The sequence below is a fragment of the Aphis gossypii genome, chromosome 2 (genome assembly GCF_020184175.1).
Source record: "Aphis gossypii isolate Hap1 chromosome 2, ASM2018417v2, whole genome shotgun sequence".
NCBI lineage: Eukaryota > Metazoa > Arthropoda > Insecta > Hemiptera > Aphididae > Aphis > Aphis gossypii.
Genome location: NC_065531.1, coordinates 62,014,321 through 62,038,281, shown reverse-complemented (window position 1 = coordinate 62,038,281; position 23,961 = coordinate 62,014,321). Strand labels below are relative to the sequence as shown.

The 23,961-nt window shown below is 27.7% G+C and overlaps 1 protein-coding gene across 1 annotated transcript in view; it reads right to left on the bottom strand.

Annotated features, from left to right (window-relative positions):
- LOC114122932 (astakine-like) overlaps positions 1–16,629 on the bottom strand; it is a 47,077-nt gene extending 30,448 nt beyond the window's left edge. Inside the window, exon 1 of the mRNA XM_027985739.2 lies at positions 16,287–16,629. The gene's annotated coding sequence lies outside the window, so the exon portion shown is untranslated. The remainder of the gene's footprint in view (positions 1–16,286) is intronic.
- Between the last annotated feature and the right edge of the window lie 7,332 nt (positions 16,630–23,961).

Below are 23,961 nucleotides of genomic sequence, written 5' to 3'. Positions count from 1 at the left end.
AAATATAATATGTACTTTTAAACTGTAAAGTCAATAAAATGTAATCTTAATAAAGTCAAATATCAACTATACAACAAACTATGAGTGATATTTTTGGTGAAACCGCCTTTAGATTGTAAACGTAACAAACAAACTCAGGATTTACAGAATGATCAAACCTACAAATTTGTCATAATATACAGTTCTTGGAATAACCACTAACTAAATTTTAACTTAACTAATAACTTTTACTCAGAAGAGTTGATCTAAACGATTTTAAAAGGGCTTGAGAAAAATCCTAAATTTCATATGTTCACGCAGATTTTCCCACATATGCGAGCCAAATAAAAAATTTTTGTATTACAATATAACTTCAAGTCTGTTGTGTGTAATTACATGCCAAACTATAATAATTCATCGAGGTCATTTGTAGTAAAAAAAAAAAAAAACATAAAACAGCAGACATTATTATGATTTAAAAATATATATATAGTAATAAGGTATAAGGCGTATACATATAATATACCTATATTTTATTACGTCGTTGTCTTTAAAAAAAATTGTCAAAAACTGAATATTTACGTGACGATAGACGGGCAACTATAAATTATAATAATACCAATATACCTATATAGCTATTGTTTCGATTCATATTGTCACTTGGACAAAACAGTGAACATAAAACACATTCCGGACGAAGCTGTTAGATAAAGAAATGATATTATAATGTAAGTCACGGTCGATAAGTAGTCAACACGCCACTGTCCACCTGATTAACGTAGATGTTTTAATCTAAAAATCTTGGACTGGTGAACGGGAAAATTGCTCGAAAAGCGGCAACATTTAATTCTAACGACGAAATGCATGCATTATTTAATTATATAACATCCGCTATTAAAATTGCCTCAGATTCGACGACTCTATTCACTGCGCATAATAATACAATTTGTAACATATGAATGGAAAATTCAATTTTCATACTTGCGACACATAATATTATAATATTTATATATCTTTGATACCTATCGATGTTGATTTCCATTACATAAACTAATTAGAATAATCACTGCATTATACAACCGTCTCAATTCAGTATTTTTATCTATTCTATAATTTAATTTTAAATTTATAACCCTAAAATATCACTCATATTATGATATACGAGATTAAAATATATTATAGTATACAATAAAATAAAGCAAATGGTACAAATGGTAAATGAAGAGACATCAAGCGTGGACATAATAATATATTAAGGCGTATTATGTTCAATATATCATTCGACTTACAGAAACCTAAAACCAAATAGTTTTACAACGATAACACCGCGACAAACTAGCACCAATGCGTGGTATATAAATACATTTTTTTACATCTGACACGAGCAAATCTAAATTTGATTGACAAACTGCTGTCATAAGCAAAGACCTGATTATTGGTCGTCGTCGAGTTTGAAGCACCTAAGCGCCATGTGTGTGATTTATTATAATGTATTATTATTATGTTCATATAAAATCATAATTGAGAAAAATATGTACTTCTCATAATGACGATCTCATATACTTCACATGGGATCATATTATCATTATTCTGCATGTTTACATCTATCAGACATTTCGCTGTGACATAAAATATTGCTTACTTATAAGTTATAATAATAATATGACGACGATGTTAATATATGTATACATAAAGAAATTCGATATTTTCATAATATATTTTATCATTAAAATAAAAAATGTTATGTGTAAACAACTAGAATTTTTTCTCCGTACTTTACGACACAAATAACCTATTTAAATAGTTATATAGTTTAGTTGACATTTGTTCGCAATCAATATACCTAATATATTATTATACGAATTTTCTTATGTTATATTATATACTATATAATATGTTATAAGTTGTAGTACTTATAACAAAACAGTGTTTAATTTTTGATTGTTATTTTGTTAAAAATATTCAAACCATGACAATGTTTATAAATATTAAATTATGTATTTTTTAAAACAATTATTATTATTATCCAAACTTATTTCCACGCGACACTATAGTGTTAATAGTTAATTAAATAATGTTTGCTTATATTGTAATAATAATAGAATTAGGATATAATTTTAAATTTAGTTCTAGAAGATTAAGTTATACAACAAAAGAAATAAAATGTCTATATTGTGTAATGGATCTATTATTTACCATTGATCAAATCAATCGAAGTTGTATTGTTAGATCAAAGAAGAAAGTATAATGTTTTATGGAATAATATTTAGTTTCATACAAAAGTGTATTTTATTATTTTAATAATTAAATACATCAGTATGATAAGTAAAAATTTAAAAAGTAGTACTCATCAGTAATATTGTAAATTATTACCTTTTGAGTTTAGTTAATATGATCTTTTATTTTTATAAAAGGCCATACAAGATCAATAAGTAATAGTTTTTAATATGTATGGCTGTAAGTTTTTGGTACCTACGGGTATTTTCAATAATATATTATAATACACTATATTTAACTTTTGTATTTATTTTTAGATTTTAGGCATAGTACAATTAAAGATTTAAAACAGCTGCAACCCCACAGCTCTTTCAAATTTCAGGAAAATTGAAAACATTTTTAGAGTTCTATGAACGTATTATTTAAGGTATAATATTATGAACTGGTATTAAAATTGTAACTTGTATGGAGGATCCTATATAAAAAATGATCAGCCCCCTCTTCAATCACTCATTTCCACCACATACAAAAGTAAATTTTTTACTACACCACTTATATTATAATATCATTAGTGCAACATAATAATAGTAATTAAATAATTTCTAAAATAAAATTAAAGCAATTAAATAATCGCAATAAGTAAATACAAAATAAGTAAAAATTAACAAATAAACAACATAGACACGTAGGTATGAAGTATGCATCGATAATAATATTATGACGCTTGTGCACGTATTGTTTAAGTATAATATTGTTTATTACAACTGCGCCAATGTATAAATCCGGTTTTTGTAAAAGCTCGTGCGATACCACAAAAAATAATAATAATAATAAACTCGTTAAACGAAACGAAAAAAATTACAAGAATTTCGATTTGAGTGGATTCTGTTACATTGCACACTCGAGTGATACATAATATTGTAATAATAAAAGCATGTGTTATGTATACATTATAATAATATGCTATCTTTGTAGTACGAATAAGAATAATTTACTGTTTGACAAAGCGGGAAAACGACTTCGATAAACTCGCGTGTACGTGCACGCTCAGCTTCCGTTTGGGTACGGTTAACATTGTTTGAAATATTATACCGTATTTATACGCATTGGTTGAAAAACTCACGACGCAAACAAAACGATTTGCAGCAGCCACAATAAGGATGTAAGGTTTTGAAACCGGAACGCGCCGATCGTAGTGTTTACATTTTATTTAAATACAATATAATATTATAGAATAGTAGATATTATATTATACGCACGCCCTAGATTTGTCGTAAATCAACTGTGACTGTAAGGACGTCAATAGAATACATAGAATAATTGGTTCATAACAATTATAAGTGAACTAATTTATAAGGTACGTAGTATAAAAAGTACAGAATATGTTAATATTATTATTTAAACTAAAACGTTTTTCTTATAGGTACATACATACGTACAATAAGATCACCAGTTTTTTGCCTTTTCTACCTAAATTAACATTTTTTTTTATCTTTACGCAAATATGGGCTGACGCTATGTATGTTAATATGGACGATATAGAATAAAAATATAATATAAAAAAAACATATTTATATTAATTCGACATCGTGATAATAATGTCTATAATTAATAAATATAGGTAGGTACTTACTCTACCGTGATAGTGAAAAACATATTTTATTTTATTAATATAGTATAATAGAAAATTTAATAAAAAATTCCAAATGCCAACTGGTGAGCGTTGCTTGGGGAACCGGATATAATAGTTATAATATAATTGCATATGCATATTGCATTGTGTAACTAGAAATATAAAAAATCCATGTATTCCATACAACCCCTAGCATTTTCGTTACCTAATATAACGACCATGCCTTGATTTTGTATTAAGTTACACTCCCCCTCACATTATACGATTTTATTAAAGCATATGTCAATAATTTGCAAACTTTGAGAACTATTTCATTATGAGGGCTAACATCACATACCCCTTTTACCTTTACGATCTAACATATTTTTATTATAAATTGTTACATTTTAACGACCGTGATTTTGGGTTAAATATATTCTGTTTATTGATCAGCCTCATATTAATGTATTTTTTTTTTAGTACTTCAACTATAAGTTTTTTATACTATCATTATTATAAATTAACATTTTGAAGATAAATTTACATTTTGTTAATTTTAAAAATGAGGAGTAAATTACAATCTATGTTCGATTTTGATAAATATATTTTCATTACTAGTGTATACATATATATGTATATATTTTTTAAACTATTTATAAATATATTAAACAAAATTTGTATCCGATAAATTTATTATCACCTAATAATGTGTAATGTCATTTTTTTGTTTATTTGCTGCTCTTTTAAATGAACCACGAGGGCAAACACCTACCCAACGACCAAATATTTATTATAAATGCGTAGTGTGTGTCTAGTGCATGTGCAGCGACAAAGAGTATTGAAACATCAAAAGTTTTAATATTGTTCTCGGAATGAGGGGTGAAACACGTTAATGATGAAATACGTGGAAGTGCCAACGCTCGTAAAAAAAATAAAAAATTTACAAAAAAAGTAGGTATGTGTGAAAATAAAAAGTGCGAAAAGCGTAGTAGTGTATAGTAATTTTATGAAGGAACGCGATTTTTTCTTCTTTTCTTTGCGAGAAATATACGTCGTTGCGTGATAAAACGTAGGCACAGTAAAAAAAAAAAATAAACCAAAGAAAGATGATAAACATCGTCCATTCTCTTTCTTTTCAACGTATTTTCCATTAAATAAATGATAAAAAATAATTGTCAGAAAAATTAAGAACTTCAACCTTGATGAATTTTTCTTCTTATTATTTTTTTTTCAAATAAATAATGTTCTCCACTGACCTACGTAATATAACAACTGATTGTGTAAAAGAACATAATATTGCGATAACAATATCATTATTGGCCACTTTGGATTTATCGGATATAATAGTGTGGATACTTGAGTGGACTAGAGTGGTTAAGTTTAAAGTATAATATGTTATGAAAAATTCGTCGAATAATAAATTGTCAATAATATAAAGAAGAATGACTAAAAACGCACGTCTACACAATAAATCTTTGATGAAAACCTTTTTGTATTTGATCTGAAAATATTTATTTATTTTTATTTATTCTACAAGAAATACATTTTAAATACTACGTTAAACACGACAATCGTGTCCATGTGTTAGAAGTGGTAAACACGCTGCAGAATGCAGACTCATCTCGCGATTTTTACGCTAAATGACAACTATAGATTTATCATTACCTATGAATGCACATTACTTGGCCTGTCTTATAAAAAGCATCATGCGAAATAGTTTCATTATATTCTTATGAACACTTTCAGACTTCAGTGTATTCGGCCTCATGAGTAGTTTTGTACAACAGACCTATTTAACAAATATTATCATTCGTAGTTTACGGGATAGAAAAATTGGAGTGAATCGATGGAAATACAAAATCATTTTTATCAAACGGCGTTAAATCAAAACGATAATAAGACGGCATATAACAAGCAAAAAAAACAAACTATACGATCTAATGCTTCAAGTAGATCTCTATGTACGATGAAATTTGCAAGCTTAAAACTAACTAAAACTTAATGGATTGCCTATATATTTAACTATTTCTACACCGAGAATTTTGCAGTCTGAAAGATCCAAGGTGTTCCCGACAAGATATTTTGACATGATCAATAGCCGATGGTGTATGTACAGTATAATTGTATAATATAAATATAATCTAATAATAATATATATGTATACATAGACCATAGTAGTATTAGTATTATGATAGGATATCGATTGTCGGCAGCGCGCTGCGTTGCACTCGTGATGGGTCGACCGTCACGATGGCAATATTGTGTCGCAATAATAATAAGTATTTGCAGGTAGGTTGGCGATTTCTCAACGGAACATATCAAATCGAATTTTTTTCCTTCTCGCCCACGTTTAAAGAATTCACAACGTCAATCGCGACGTGAAAATACTCGGGCAGCAGAGGACGCTTATGTAAAGTACAAGAATAATATCATTATAATATCGGGTTCAGCGGCGCCCCGGGGAGGGTCGTGCCGTGCAGGCCGAGAGACGAGCGCTTAATATTCGCATAATAACAATAATAAATATATACATATAATATTTAACCATGGAGATATATCATAACATATTATTATAATATACAAATTGTGGTGGCGATGGCGAGAGTATACGACACGAAACGGGATCGCAAATGATAATATTATTTTAACGCTCGCGCATGTTTGGCCTCCACTCTTTAAGAGAAGACAATTTGTTCTTAGATCGAATATCTGTGTCGATCGATTATAATTATTATATAGTTTTAGAACGTCTCTATATGTATCTGTAATATATACGTATATAAATAATATATAAACTACATAATATACACTATACACTGTACATGTTACCGGAGGCGCACACGAGTGTTTTTCTGAGCACAAACACGACTGCCACGCCTGTCAACAAACCAATCGACCTGGTGAGGTACGAAGAGAAAAATATTTACTAGATATTCAAATGTTTTACACCATTGTATTATTTACTATTTACAAAACCTGTGTATATGTAAGTGATAATAAGATTATGATATTACCTAAATGAAAATATCAATAATAAATAATAATATTTGTTCACATATTTAAATCTAAAACATATACTACTACATATAATATTTAATCCATCAGTATGATTTTATACTAAAATCCTTTAAGGATCACTGCGAAAACACTAAACAATAAAAAAATTGATTTTTTTTTTTCAATAAAAGACAAGAAATTTATCAAGAAAATGTGAATGCAAATGGAAACATATTCTAGTCTCTAAAATATTATGTGGTAGTGTATTGATGTCGTGTCATGCATGTAATGAATTTTCAAAAAATAATTGTACCTACCTAACCCGGGGATTGTTTACGAGTGAAAATTGAGAGATTAGATTGTAAGTTACACAATATTAGATACAAACTTACATACTTTTATAGTAAGTTATTTACATTTTTTTTTCTAAAAAAATAAAAATGATTAAACATAAAAATGCTTGTGTAACAGTATTTAAATATAATATTCCATCATAAACCAACTATAATTTGTTTAAACAATAAATTACGGACATAAGGATAATAATATAACTAAATAATAAATATATATTACATTTTCATAAAAATAGATTGGTAGTATTCTATATTATATTTGTTTCATTTTATTGTATGATTATGCATAAAATATAACTATTTATTTACGAATTGTCAATAATATAATTTAATTAAAATTGTAACTAGCCACCAAAAAGTATATTATATCAGTTTGTACTCATTTGTCCGTGTATAATTAGAGTAATAGTAACAGGAAGCGGTTGTTAGTTCAAATTATAATCTTACGGTTCATTTTTTATTTTTTTTTTTTATATATACATAATATAATATAACAATATGTTTTTGAGCTTACACAAAGGTGAAGCATTGGAACGTAATTAACACCATTATTTCCGTGTAGTTTCCTTTAATTATTAATTTTTATTGTTAATACGCTTGATTATCTTTCATAATTAGCTTATTTCATCAATTCCGAATATCACGAACACCAATAACATTTAATGAAACATTATTTATTTAAAATATTGTAATCAAATTTTATTTCCCGTAGATATGACGTATACTTACGTATATTTACGTAAATGGAATATAATTTTTTTAGAAGAATAATTACAACAACACTCTTTAATGGAAACATTTTATGTATGGATTTAATTTTAAGCTGAATAGCTACAGCAGTAAATTTAAGTGGACAATTGAATAGATTATTTATATAAGGTACCTTTCTTAAAAAAAAAAGTATCAACAAGATGGTCTGTATAAAAATTAATGCAATACGATTAACATATTTTTTTTTAATTTAAGATTAACATGGTCGACTTTGATAAATTTAAGGAAGTTAATTTTTTCATATTGTTTTTATTTTCTACAAATGAATTTGTATTATTCTCATTCTGTTTAAAAAAAGTTGTAAGTTACTATATAAAAAATGTAATTGCTTTAAATTTCAGGTAAACACTTTTTTACTATTAATATTTTAGAATTAAACAGCTAAAATTATAAACCTAATAAACATCTGTGTATTTTGATTAAGAACTAATTATAGTTTTATTAAAACATAATGTAGATCATTTTAAAACATATTGAAATAAAATATGTAAACAAATCTACTCGATTATATATTGAAAAAAAAATTACTTAAAATGTAAATAATATTATAATATTATATTATAGGTACTATAATATTAATAATATTTATTTAATTTACTAAAAATTGTTCAAATTTTTCTATCAATAAATTTTTAATATAATCAATCCGATAAAAATTTTAAGTCTCTTCCGAACAGTCAAAATTCTAATAACTATTAAAATCGATTATAATTCATGGTATTATGTAGGTAAATACAAGTATTTTAAAATGAAAATATGCATGCATTATAATAATAACATTACAATTATTACACTCGTATATCAATTATATTTAAAATGATTTAACTCAAAATACGATGTATTTTGTGTATATGACATATGTGTATACTGTATTTGTATATCATGTATTTACTTGTATTTATTATTTTATTATTTCAGTTTTTTTTTTTTTTTTTTTTTAATAATTGTTGAAACAATAGCAGTTTATTATTATAATGCATAGGTACCACATTGCAATAATTCTTATTATTCGTTTTATATCCAAACAAACGTAATACTATGGGTATTTAGATAATATACTATTTAACAGACAATTACGTTTTTAGTATTATATTATTTTATAAAATTATCAGTTTTTTTTCTGAACAGGATGTAGACTTAATTATAATTTTATTTTAACTCTTTTAAAGGTAAAGGTCAAATAAGAGTTTGATAATTAAAGATATTAAAATATGCTTTAAAATATTTTAATTTAAGTCTCATTTACTGTGAAATAAAACTATATTTTTATTGAGTTAATATTTTTTTAATTTCAATTAGTATACAAAAATTTATTATTTATTATTGTATAAAAATATTATATTAATATGCAATGACATTTTATAAAGTTCACATCAATGCATTACGTATGTATTAGTGTCTAGTGTCTACAACCTATGTATAGTTCAACGATTTTATGAACACCTTTCGATTTTTAAATTGTTTATAAATTAAATTACATTTATTTTTTTATTAAGTAATTACATATTTACTTTACTTAAACGCATTATATCGAATTGAATTTAAATAATTAACTCAGACAGTATTATATAATGATATTATATTCGATTTACTTTTATTCAATAATTATTAGATATTGGGACAGCTATTTATATTAAACTGGAATGCCACTATCTTTATCCATAGTTATTTGATTTAAAACTGTGTATAAACCTATCGGATAATAATATATTTATTATATATATACATACATATATTTACGAAAAATAAAAATAGTAGCGAGACGATCACTTAAAATGATTAAAATGTAAATTTTATTGAGAAGAAGTTGTTGTTAAATTAGGTTTTTATTCAGTTAAATTATTAAAGAATTTTATAATCAGCTAATTCAAATAACATATTTTAAAACATTAAGACATATTAGTACATTATAATATATTTTATAACAAATTCCATATAAATACTATTCAAAAAGTTAAGTGAAGATATTTTTTTATGAATAGATACACCAGAATATTATCAGAACGTTGACTATATAATTAACATATATTTGTATTTCAAAAAATTGACAATTCCAGGCTGAATATACATAAAAATAACTCGATTCGAATATACAAAGGAAAATATAAATATAAGTTACACTTAAAAACCGGTAACTTTCACACGCAAAATTCCTCCGTACCTATTCATTTCATAACCTTTTAGTGTTTTTAACAATTCGGATATAATATTGCCCAATCATCATAAAGAGTAACATTATGCTCAATCGAAAACATAACCAGTAAAATATTAATTTTCATGATATGTCATCTAATGCACAAATAAATAAATACATGCATAAAATAATATGTAAAACGCACAATCAATTGAATCATTCAATAGTATTAACACATGATTATGTATCACCAACGAAAGAAAATCGTAAAATATTCCAGTATCCTGCAGTCACGGCGTGATAAATATTTTTGATTTATTATTTGACCTATCGTAACAGAATGTCGTTTTGAAAAAATTAAAAACCTTGTTAATTAAATACAAACAGAATATCTCGTAATACACTTTGACGATATTACGATAAAAGTTATTTTCCACGTCGAATTGGCGCCAACTCTTTGCCGATTAAAAACGATGACTATAACATACTGTTTACCGGTAAATAATAATAATAGTAAAAATATAAAGTACGGAAGTAAAAATAAAACCATCAATCATATTTGTACCTATAGTAGAAACAGTCACAATAAATATCGTCGTTTAGAGATTTCGACGCTACTCGTACATTTTAACCGTAGTATAACAACATTTTCTATAATATACATTAAGATTATGTTTTTCGGTTGTCGTCGAGCGCGCCGATATGTCACGGTACGAAATCACGACCAATCGATGTACCTATCTAACGTAATAGTTGGGAATCCTACCCGGTCACGTTGTGTACGGTTACACACGCGTCCTTGAACGACGCGTGCACGACGACCGCCGCGATTAGCAACAATATTATATTAATCAAATGCATTACACTATTATAATATAGAACCGCGATGTTTTTTTCGTATTATTTCGTACCTCACCCAATCATCAATCGGACGATGATGGGGTTTTTTTTTTAATTACTTTGAAACACCTTCCGCACTGAAGTTTTACTCGGATCCCGGATGACGACATCGCCTGAGGATTGTACAGAATTGATGATCCTTATCTGGATGATACCGATGATCGACGGTCACTTCCGCAAACCATAAGTTTTCGAAAAGTAGAAACATGTCGCGACCGATTCAAAGATTTCAAATTTATTTAAATCTTAATTTTGCTTTTTTTTTTCAAATAACTGCATTTTTTTCTATTTTATTTTTGTTTTCTATGAGTATGATAAAATTGTTTTCAATTAAGTTAAGATAATATACTACAATTCAGTATTTAAGAGTTTTGGTGTTTTAGTATTTCTATTTTAACCGAAAATATACAAATACGCAGTATTTTAACACAAAAAATAAAAATTAATCTACGAACTCAATTGATATACGAGTATTTTACATTTTCCATGAACTTGATTAGTAGGTAAACTTTTGTTTCTCAATCATCGAACTTAATTAATATATTTTTCTTTAATACTGGAGGTACGATTTTAGTGAGTTGCCGGGACTCGTATTATTTTTTCCTTGGTCAGATAAGTATACACCACATCGATCGACGGCGACGTTGTGTGCCAGGAAATACTACAGATACCTATTTAATACTTACAGTCATTAACATGACAACGATTATAATATTACTATAGTCTAACTGACAGCTGTCAGTTTGACGCGATTTAATAAGTTTTCATTCCATTTCCCTACGTGTTAACTCCACGTATAGTGCCTAAACATATCGCACACCTACCATGGTTGTGCTATTATATTATAGTATCAATCTTCCACTCACCACCCAAAAAAACAAAAAAACAAATTCTGAATACGTATTTACTGTGATTCTACGAGTATACCGATACTATATGCGAAGATATACGACGTATACAATTTAATAACAAACTAGCAAAGTGATGTTAGTAAGAAATTTTTGACTGTTTTTACTAAAATATTAAATTACATTTTAGAATGGGTACGGTACCAGACTAGATACTGTAAGTATTATATTATTCCATTGGACGGTATTACAAATTCAAAGCATTTTTTAAATTCTTTATCGAAAATATACATAGATTGCAATAAAATTATCCCCTCAATGTTCTTTGAACAAACAAATAACAACATTTTATGTAATTATGTAGTTTTAATTAAAAATAATTAATTACCTATTATCGTAACAAAACTATTTACTACAACTGCTGATACTAAAACAAACTATACTCTGTTCAACGAAAGAACACGTAGTAGCCTGACAAAAATCGATTCATCTGCGCATTTGTTCTTAAAAAATATGCTGTCATAATGGAACTAATCTCGATGACAGTATCACGCATGGATGCGCAGAGTTGGCTGTTCTCTCACTGGACAGATTACGTTTATATCGTATCAATCACATGTTGAAAGTTGGTAGGTATATTGAAAATGCGAAATAAACTTTAAGACTACAATCACGTGTATATAATTTAAATATTGATGATTAAATCAAGTAACCAACTAAGATATTATACTCATATAGCATTACTAATAAACCTTTTATGTATGAATATATAAATTATTTTCTAATATTTAATATTAACTACAAATAAATGTTCGTTTATTTTAATAACTGCTGTTTAAAATTAATTTAAATAACACTAAATTATACTTATTATGTTTTTTTTTTTTTAACTTTTGATAGTAAATTTTATTTTATTTTAATCTTTATAAGCTAACACAATGAATAATGTATTCCGTTTGAAGTTTATTAAAATAACGCTGAATTGTATAAATTATTTTGTTAACATTATCAAATTATTTTGAATAGATAAAACATTGAAAAAATATAAATACTTCATAGCGTATTTCATTTAAATTCAACAACGTTGATATCGTTGATTCATTCATATATTACATGAATATTATAGGACATTTTTATACAATTTTAAATTGAAGATAATTTAAATTTATACAATATGACACATATTATTGCAACATAGTATATTTTTTAAATATCAGAAAAACTAACTAATTATTATTATTTTTTTTTTTTTATCAAGCTATTTAATACAATTTCAACGTAAATTCATATTATACAGGGTTATTCAAATTGAATCATTCAATGCTTTGCACCTAGGTACCTTCTAAGGTCATCTGATCTTACACCATGTAATTACTACTTTTGGGAAGAATATGTCAAAAATACTGTGTACATTAGTATACTATTTATTATCATCAACCACAGAGAAGCTAAAAAATTAGTAGAGTCAAATGAGTCAATTACAACGGATATACATAAAATTAATTTGAAAAGAAGATAAATTCATAATATCATTATTTTATTCAATGTTCGTGTACGTTACTCTAAACCTAAAAACTAAAAATAAATAAGAAATTGGATGAGTAATTTTAAATAACCCTGTATCAATAACACTAGTAAAATTACATATTATTTTTAAATATACGTTTAATTTATTTTAAAAAATGTAATTAAAATTTAGTGCAAAATATTATATTATTGATAAGTACTTAAAACTATTTATAATACTTCCATGTTCCATCCTCTGTGTACACCTACACAGTATTGTAATAGAAAGAGAAATTAAAAAACGATAAAATTGTTTTTCAAGCTATATACTAATAACCGTAAAAATAGGAAAAATGTTTTTATGAAAATTAATTACTATGAAACAATTACTGAAACTGAACAGTTCGTTCTTTGAATCGATATTTTAAATTAGTTTCCAAACCGTAAGCATATTTCGCATAGTAAGCCTGTACATAGTTGTTTACACCACTGAAAGTATGTATAAACTTATATATATATATATAGTATATTGTTCATCCTGGATTAAAAAAAAAAAAATCTTCGAAGAAGTAATATCGTCGTATCCACGTTTGCAGAGATTACCTACAGACTAAAAACAAATGAACGACAAAAACGAAAAATCTATTTTTCAAAACTCCGTTTTTCACGTAATGCTGTAGGTACATATTATAAAATAATACGCCTTACATAAGACGACTCACATCAACAAAATACATTCTAAGCCTATCGAGCAGTAGTGACGAAGCGGGATTGTTTAAAAACGTTGGAAAACTTTTCGGTCGTTCGAATACCCGTCGCCCCCAGCAGCCGCCGTTGCAGACTTATAGACGGCGACAACTAACAAACTTTGGCACGTGCCATCTGTTGCACACCCGCTTGGTCTGTGGCAGCAGATAACAGGATAACCAAGTCTTGTAGATGACGGTTAAATATTATTATTTGACTACGCCAATGTATATATGCATATAATTATATATATATAATATGATTATCATCATTTTTATAAAGATTGCGCATAAAAGCAGAGGCTGCAAGCGTGTGAGATGAATATTAGCGTACGTCATGTGCAATTATGTTTTTCGATATACAACGATTAGACTGTGTGTGGTTTACCGATGTCTATCGGCTACGCAGAAGACAAAAAAAAATCAAAACCCTCTTTCAGCATTTAAAATCGTAATATTTGATCCATACTTATAGTTTTCTTAACACTCGAATTTAATGTGCATAATCAGGCAGATTATTAATAGTAAGTTCTTAAAATATTTAGTTTTTTTTAAAAGACCGTACTTATAATTATTTTTTACTTTTTTTAATGACAACATACATTGTAGATTCCAAACGAAGTGAACATAATTTTACAATGATGTTACTGATAGTTTTTACTTCAAGGGTGGTTTTTGATGGCAAAATGGATAACATTGGTGTATTATAAAGTTCAAAATTAAGAAGTTTCCAATAGTTTTCAAAAAAATCGGGAAAAACCACAAAAAAGTGATGGAAACGGGAATTTACACACAAAACCAGTTTTCGACCAAATCAGTTTTTTTTGTAATATAGTTGTAACTCAAAAGCGATTCACTGTAAATAATTGAAATTTTCACCAAATTTTAATATTAGTGTTATCTATATATAGTAAAATTTTGAAAATATTATGGATTTTTTAAGCTATTTATAGACAACTGGAACTTTCGATTTTTCTAATTCATTTTTTTTTTTTTTTGAAATGTCCATAGAAAAATGTTGGGTGCCCAAAAAAACTTAAAAATATAATACAAGGTTTCTTATAAGTTGTTAAAAAATCAAAAGTCGTTTGTCATAATTTTTTTAAAAAGCGTTTTAAGTTCAAATTTTTATAAAATTGTGAAAATTTACAAGTAATTTTGTAGTTAAAAATTTATAAAAATTTTATATTTATATCTAAGGTTAAAAAAATTAACACCAAATTTTTGATTAGGTTTCCTTCAAATAGCTATAAAAAAAACTCGAATCGTCATTATAGAAAAAAATTTTATGAAGGTCTGCAATATTATTCGCGTAACGATAACGATTTATTCTCAAACGATTTTCAATATTTGTTATTATTCAAAAAAAATCATAGATACTTGAAATTTTCACCAGTTATTTATATTGGCATTTTCTTGGTCTTCTATTCAGGTCATTATAACACCTTTTTCCCCTTTTTCCACCTTTTTCACTGACCAATTGAAAATATATCCTAGGCTGACAAATCATCTTCGTTTAAAATCGTTTTTCGTATACATTTCGATAAATTGATACTTATCATTGCATTCAAATATTTTAATACAACCATTATACTGACTAACCTAACTCTATATCCGAGATCCACTCGATATCTACTGTACAGCAGACTGTAGAGCGTTACCGACTTTACCACCCTTTATTTTATTTGTTATCCTAACATATAGAATATTTTTCGAAGTATTTTATTGCATAAAAATTGAATTTTGAACAAATAGTTTATGGGTTATAATAATATTATAATATGTATAATAATATTTATTTAAAATTTAAATGAGCGGATTTGAGTAGCGCACATTATTATCCCATCAATAGATGGTTCTCTACTCCGCTCATAAAAACTTTAAGCACAAAATACATATTAAATTAGTGCTACTCATTTCATTACTCGTCAAAAATTTTATTTTAATAAATCGAAAAACTAAATAATAATCTATCTACTTTGGAATATTATAACTAAAAATGTATGTTGTCATTTAAAAAAGTAAAAAAAAAAATCTTAATCTTGAAAATTTATAAAAGTCTATTTTAACTTTAAAGTGACGAATGTTACTAATTAATTAAAAACACATTTTTTTAAATAATGATAATTTTTGAAACAACAATTGTACAATACTAACGAATAACGACGTTATAACATAATATATAATAGTATAATATAGCGTCACATCGCTCGTTTAACTTACCGATTCGGCGGGGATCGTCGTGCGACGACGTAGACAGCTCACTGAAATTCGCTTCGAGACGTGAATTTACGGGAATAGTTGTTTTCGGATTATAGTCGATTACTATTATAATATTATTATGAAGATCGATGGTTGTCGCGCGGAAACTCTGACAAAATCCAAAGTGATAATACGAAAATAAAACAAACGGGCGGGCAGAGTATTGTATCGATCGCGGGTACGGGACTCGAACGTAGAAACCGGTTACGCGCGCAAAACAAACACACAACAGTTATAAATATGATACCACGGTTGCAGTATGTACATTGACAACGGTTCCGCGACAATTGGCCAGCCCCGCGAGTCCGCCGGTGCATATAAAGACCGATGATGCGCCGCTACCCGTTCCCCCTCCCCCCGGACCCAAACGATATCGGACCGAGGTCACGGCTACGCGGCGCGCAGTTCGACGGCTGCTGCTGCCGCGGCGGCAGAGGCGTCGTCGGCAATGGTGGCGATGACGTCAACGGGCGCGTGAGGGCCGCGGTGCCGGCCGAGGAGGAAATTCTGTTCGCGCTCGCGTTCGTCGCGGCGGTCACCCGTTTAACGTCCTCGAATTTGACTGTTGGACATCGGTTTCGAGATCACTTCCATTGCGATATGTTTCACCATCAGGTCATAGTTGATATTTTTTTTTTATTACAATGTGAGTCATCGGAAACTAGTTCCGAACACACATCGATGAGATATTTCATTTGGTCAGTTGTTCACGGTTTCGTGGGTGCTAATTTTCCGGACACCCGACTCGCAATTCATCTGTTAAAATCGAATGACAAGAACCAATGATTGATACGCGTTCTCGATTGCTTCACTATCGTATAACATAAAAGTTGAGCGACGATCGTTTCTTATTTCTCTCGGACAAGAGTAATGTGGTATCATCGTGATGGTGAAGATCGCACAAGACGTTGCGAGTCGTTTCTAATATTGAGATCCGTCGAAACCGGTCAGAAGTTACACGTCAACTTAAAGCGTTACACCTTAAAGAGTCTTCAAATTATTTTTACTAATTATTTTGAAACGAAATATTATTAATACGCATGTTGTTCCGTAATATCGTAACACCGTGGTTAACGGTTAGGTAAACGTAGGTCACCACGCAATGCGTATGATTGAACGCGTGCATAATGAATTAAACAACTGATTTTCGAATAACAGCTTTTATTGTATGGTAAGTATATAAAAATATTGGAAATTATATCACCACTTTATTTCGACGCCATAATATCACCAACAACGTCGAAAGCTTTTTTTGTAAGACTGTTAGTTTTATTGAATACATTTAGTTATTCATCTGAGGTTGACCAATTCGATTTCCACCAAATAAGTGTTTAATATTGGTAATATAACTATTACATCAATACCTAATTGTAATGAATATTCAGACATTCAGTGGGTGCCGCTTATACAATATACGAATATAAATTTAATCACTTATATGAGTTGTAAGACTCAAACTTCACCGAAATGACCTGGACATATCCAATTATTATATTGAAAAAAAATCAGTCATGACTGTTGTAGGATTCAAATTTTTCTTAAGGTTAGTGTTAAAGTGGTTCAAACTATGCTGTGTATAAACAACAATCATTATTGCATTCAATTTTACTGAAGCACGCGCATTTAATTAGTAATACGAATACAACAGTATATTATTTCTGCCGAAATGATTGAAAGTAAAAAAACAAACAAACAAAAATAACAAATTGTTTGATAAGTAATACATTTTATTAATAAATATGTAAAATTAAAATAGCAAAATTAAGTTAATAATTCATTTAAAATGTATTTTTCGTTCCTACACACTTCACTAATAAGGTTAATTTGGTTATAAAACTACTTTGTACTACTCTCAAAGTGATTCTTATAAGCGACATTCGCTATGCTATGATATGTGTCATATTCTGCTACTTGACCCTCACAATTTACTCAACCGGGTTGGTACTGGACGGTAAAAAACGCACTCGACAATATATGTGCGTACTTAGTATATGGTATTATTACAATGACGGGAGAGATGAGTAATTGGTTTTTCGACGGATCGTTTAAATGGGTATGTTTGCTCTTCGGACGTAAATCACACTCAACGTTATCCTCTGTAATACTTTGTATTATTATTATAGTATTATGTATACTAGTTGGGTCACCGTGTTATCGCGCGTCTCGCCTTACGTTGCGGGTAAGTGGAAAAACAAGGTTATCCACATGTATGGTGCGTCAAAAAAACGAGACTATCACTACAGGGTAATAACTACTCACACTAAGCAGTAAAATCGAATAGACATCAAAATTATATATTTTTTCTTATACATTAATATTTTCGCCTAATATAATATAATACCTAGTTATTAACCTTACTCTTATAGTATGAAGTTTGCTTATAATTAATATAATTTTACAAAATATTTTCTTTAAAAATGTAACCGTTATGCTCTTATACCAATACTATAAAAATAAAAAAAATCTAATTATTTTTTTTGAATATTTTATATTGTACATGATGAATTTTAAAACTTGAGGTTTTTGGATTAATACTCGTAACTGTAATTTCAAAATAATTTCGATTATTTTAAACCATATTTAATTACAATCAAAAATATTATTTTTAAAAATCCCTCAAAAATCGATAAAAAAAAAATTACTCATCGTATAACACCACATTACCAACGCATCAAAAGATTGCTTTTTATTCAACATTTCCCTGAAGAACTCGTCGTCATAATATATAATACATTATATGCGTGTGATATGACCAGATATAACCACAATTATATGAGTTGGAGGCCGTTCAACGTTTATATAATCTAATTAGGACACGCGCGTGCAGGTGAGCATGCAATGTGGAGGTGCCGTAATAATGCTTTAGGAGTTTTTCTTTTAAATTTATTATTATTGTTGCAATATCTCCATACCATAGGTTTTCAATAAAACAAATGGATAAAATAATAAAAATTACATTAAAAATTTATATTCGACGATACCAGCTGGTTATCTTCTATTTCCGTGGATTACATTAATACAAGATGGTATATCATATACAATTAGTAAGACATAGATAACAAAAAATACAATATAATACCAAATATGAATCCCCTCCCATGTTAGAATACCCTGAAATGAAAAACCAATTTAACTGCAAACAAAACCTCTTAATCTCATTATTCCTTAAAACTATCATAAACCACGACCTCAAAGACCTTTAATATTATCAACCACTAAACAAAGTAAGAGTGGTAAAAGAATTAGAATAAATTATAACTTACAAACAAATTAAGAATTATAAAACTTTCCAATATCAAATGAAAATTTCCCCTTATTTAAAATCAAGAGTCTAAATAATAATCACTCTATAATAAAGCACAAGAATCTAAATCACTCATTCCTCATTACTAAAAAACTGGCCCCTAAATGAGAGATATTCAATAAGAACCTTACAATTAGTTTCCCGAGTAGAAATAATTAACTGAAAATTGGTGTTTGGACCGTGTCCTGGCCCGTTGCAGGATCAGTGATGTCAAGGTGGTGTTTTTGGTGTCATAAGTGTTTAAATAGTGACATGTACAGAATTTGACCAATTCTAAACCACCATAATAGAATGGTGTCCTAACGGTGTCTACGAGAGTATAATATATTTTTATTTTAATCTGACTACACTGTTTACGAATTTATTTATATAACACGAACAAACGGTTTGACCCTAGAGTAATTATTAATTAATAATTTAATCACCTATTCTATGGCTTAGAGAAAACAATGAACGCTAGGCTGAGAAGTAATATTATGTTATGTCATATTGTCATCTCTACTGTACTACAACTGTCCAATATCCGATATAATTATAAATTATTATAATTTGTACCTATTACATTATATTGAATTCAACGCGCATACAGTTATGACTGTTTCATTACATTATGTTCTAAAATAGTAAAATCTAACAAAATATATAGGTACCTATTTATATTAATGTAGTTGGTCTAAACCAGAGATAGTGAACTGGTAGGTACTATGTACAATTTATAAAATAATATAATTATTATAGTATAGTGACTAAATGGCTAAAATTCACCAAAGCACGGCCTCACTCTAACTTACACTTAAAAAAGAAAATACAGAAGCAATACATTTATTTTCTTACAACATTAACTTATATAAAAATTGTAATTTATTTTTATTTTTTTTTATCTATAAACTGTATAGCCAATCTAAAAATAAGTTTGAATAACGATCACTGTTGTTCAATGGGCAAAAAAACAGTTTACCAAATAATAATAATTATATAGTGTAGGTACAATGTACATAATACTTACCTACCTGTATCATTATATAGACCCGAGATTAAGAATTGTGTAAAATTTCTCATAACATTGTACGACTGCATAGCACTTACTCGAATGTATAACCCTGATAATGATAAATAAATATTTATCGAAGTGGAACTTACTCCACTATAAAATTAATTTAATATCATTATAAATTATGCACTTTTTTGTCACTTAGGGTGTTGTTATTGAGTTAGGTAAGTGTATGTGCTATTTTCTATAGGTATTATGTGTATATATATAATATATATGGTATATAAACCATTATGTTTTTTGAAAAAAATAAATGATTATAAAATAAATAATAATTCCTTTGTGACTACTTAACTTCACAAATTATATTGAAGTCACCGCTTGATTCACCCCTGTGACAACATCACGAAAACACTATTTTCATGTGCCGCAGCTTGTGTAAAAGTATTTTAGAAGCAATAATCGGTTAGTCCAATTCTCCCGTAAAAATACTGACTATATAGACCTCTTTGTTTAAGATATGACATCCAAATATTATTTCCATTGTAGTTGTTACATATTACCATTGATTTTAAAATGTATAAATAAAATATAGCCGATACCTTCATGATAAAATAACCTGTACTGTAGTATACAATATGTTATTTCATCATATTTTGTTTTTCCAACTAATAAGAAGTGTATAGAACCAAAACAGCTTAAACCATTAAATCATATTTATTGGAGATAGGAATTACAAAAGCAAAAATAGTCGTTTGAATGTCAATGACAAAATATATCAAGTGTTGCCATCTATCGGACATTTTCTTTGAGAGTTAAGCCATTGGGGTATAAAAATATCATTATTATAGTACTAGATCGTCTCCCGATCTGAGCCCACAAAAAATAAAAGAAACCTCATTTATTGAAAAATCAGCTTCATATACTACAAGGTGCTTTTTTAAATAAAAATACAAATAAGAGTACAAACCTTAAGGTGAAATTTATAATACACACTTAAACCCATTATATGGACATTCTGTTTTTCATTTTCAAAAAAGTTCTAAAAAACTTAACGTTAATAAGATTGAAACTTCTCAACATAATACCTTCATAAAATTAACTAATACCTGCTGACATTTTTATTATATTTTGTGAAAACAACAAATTTATATATTATATTAATTAAAATCAATTTAGTACGTAATATCTAATTCAATAACACATTATGGGTTGAACTGTTTAAGTTTTATGCCCCTCAATTTTAAAATCATAATATTTAACAAACACCCATGAGCAGCAAATGAGAAATGAAAATCGTGATATCGATTTCAATAACGATGATGTGCCGCTGTTGCTCAAGCAACCGTACGAAACTCAGTATGAACGCGTGCACGACACCGCGCGAAATACGGACAACCGTTACCATGTGTGAACACAAAGAATTAAGGAACAACATGCTTTTGGCGACGTCACAAAATCATTTGAAATCTATGTTCAGAAAGTACCACTGAATCATGTATATGACGTAAAACAATTGCACATTACAAATATTTTATATTATCAATTTTAAATAAATGCATAATAATTATCCTATAATGTCCATTGGTAACGATTTACTTGCACTATACTAATATAATTATTAGTTATTACATAATATATACATACATGAAGTATACCTGTATTCAAATATCCAGACTGTTTATATTACTATTTACAAACATATTAAACTATAATAAAATCATTTGTGTTTTACAGTCACAATAGTAGTAGGTGTATAATAATATATACAGGTAGGTACTATAATATATTATTAGTGAATTTTTAAACTATAATAATTTAAACCAACAATATAACATATTTGTTGTGCTCAATCGTGTTATATTTTCTCAAATATAAAAAAGTAAAAAAAAACTATCTTTTTGTGTTTTTGACGGTAAAAAGGATAAAACAAATGCACAATCGTAATCATCCAGTGTTTTTTATGTATATCAACTTAACAGACAAAGGCTATGCTGATCTGATGCGAAATGATGAATAATCTAAATTATAATACTATTAATAATATTTTAATCCATTGTTTGTAACTGTAATACAAGTAGATACTAAAAATCAAAAATTATAATTTTTATAAATGCATAGTTTTTAAACATGCAATTTTTTTAATCGTACTTACACGTGGATCTAGAGTTGTATGTAAGGGATTAATATAATTCTAAGATGGCGATTAGTACTTTTTATATAATTAAATTTGTGTTTATAATTTTTACTGTAAATATGTTCTAATCTTGTGGGAAAACATTGTTTTTTTATTATTTATCTTGTTATAATGATTAATGATGCATTATTGCACATCATTGAACTCGATACGTAAAAGATCTATAATCTTCTTATTTGATTGTAAAATGTTAACATTCATAGCTATAGAAGGAGGAAAAATAAAATTAAACCTAGTCGTAAAAATTCTAAACATATCTCTGAATATGCCTATTTAAGTTAATATACATTCAAACAATTTAAATATTAAACAAATTAAACAGTTATTTTATTATTATTTATTTCCCAAACCGTTGATTAAATGATCGAAGAAATAAATATGTATATGGCCTACAATACAAACGATGATGCGTGGCGTATACTGCTTATGTAGTATAATATAACTTCCACAACATCGTCGGAGGTCAGGTTAGTACAGTAGGTAAGTACTAACAGTAAGTATCTTACATATCTTCATTAATAACCGTATATGAAAACATTAATGCCTAGTTCAAAATTTTTGATATTTATAGCAACTCTATAAACAGTATAAAACATTGAAACATATATGATAACTACTGATGCAGCATTGTTACAAGTGATTTATCATGTCATTATGGTTTAGAATAACACTTCTACGAAATAATGATAAAAAATATTTTTATTTAAAAAAATACTTGATTAAAAAAATAAATAGTTTTTAGAATTAAGGTTAAGAAAGTATTTATATAAACTTTTGTTAAGATGAAAGGAAATAGAACAACCGTAGGAAATAGTTATAGTTCCGTCCAATTGAAAGTTGTGGACAACAATACTATTATAAAAATAAACTTTCAACATTGTTATACGATCTGTAGATTATTTTTTTAACTCCGTCGTATGTCAATAACAAAACCAAAACAATTTCAATCGAAAACCTTTTGTAAATTTCGACAATATTATTTATTTATATATTTATAGTTTCTAAAATATTTTGTTTTGTTAGAAACCTTGCATGCGATAAATGCTTAGAGCAATAGTTGTTAATATGTAAACTTAACAAATACATAAGTATAAAAATATAACTAATAATGTAATAAAAGCATTTTAATATGGTTTAAAATATA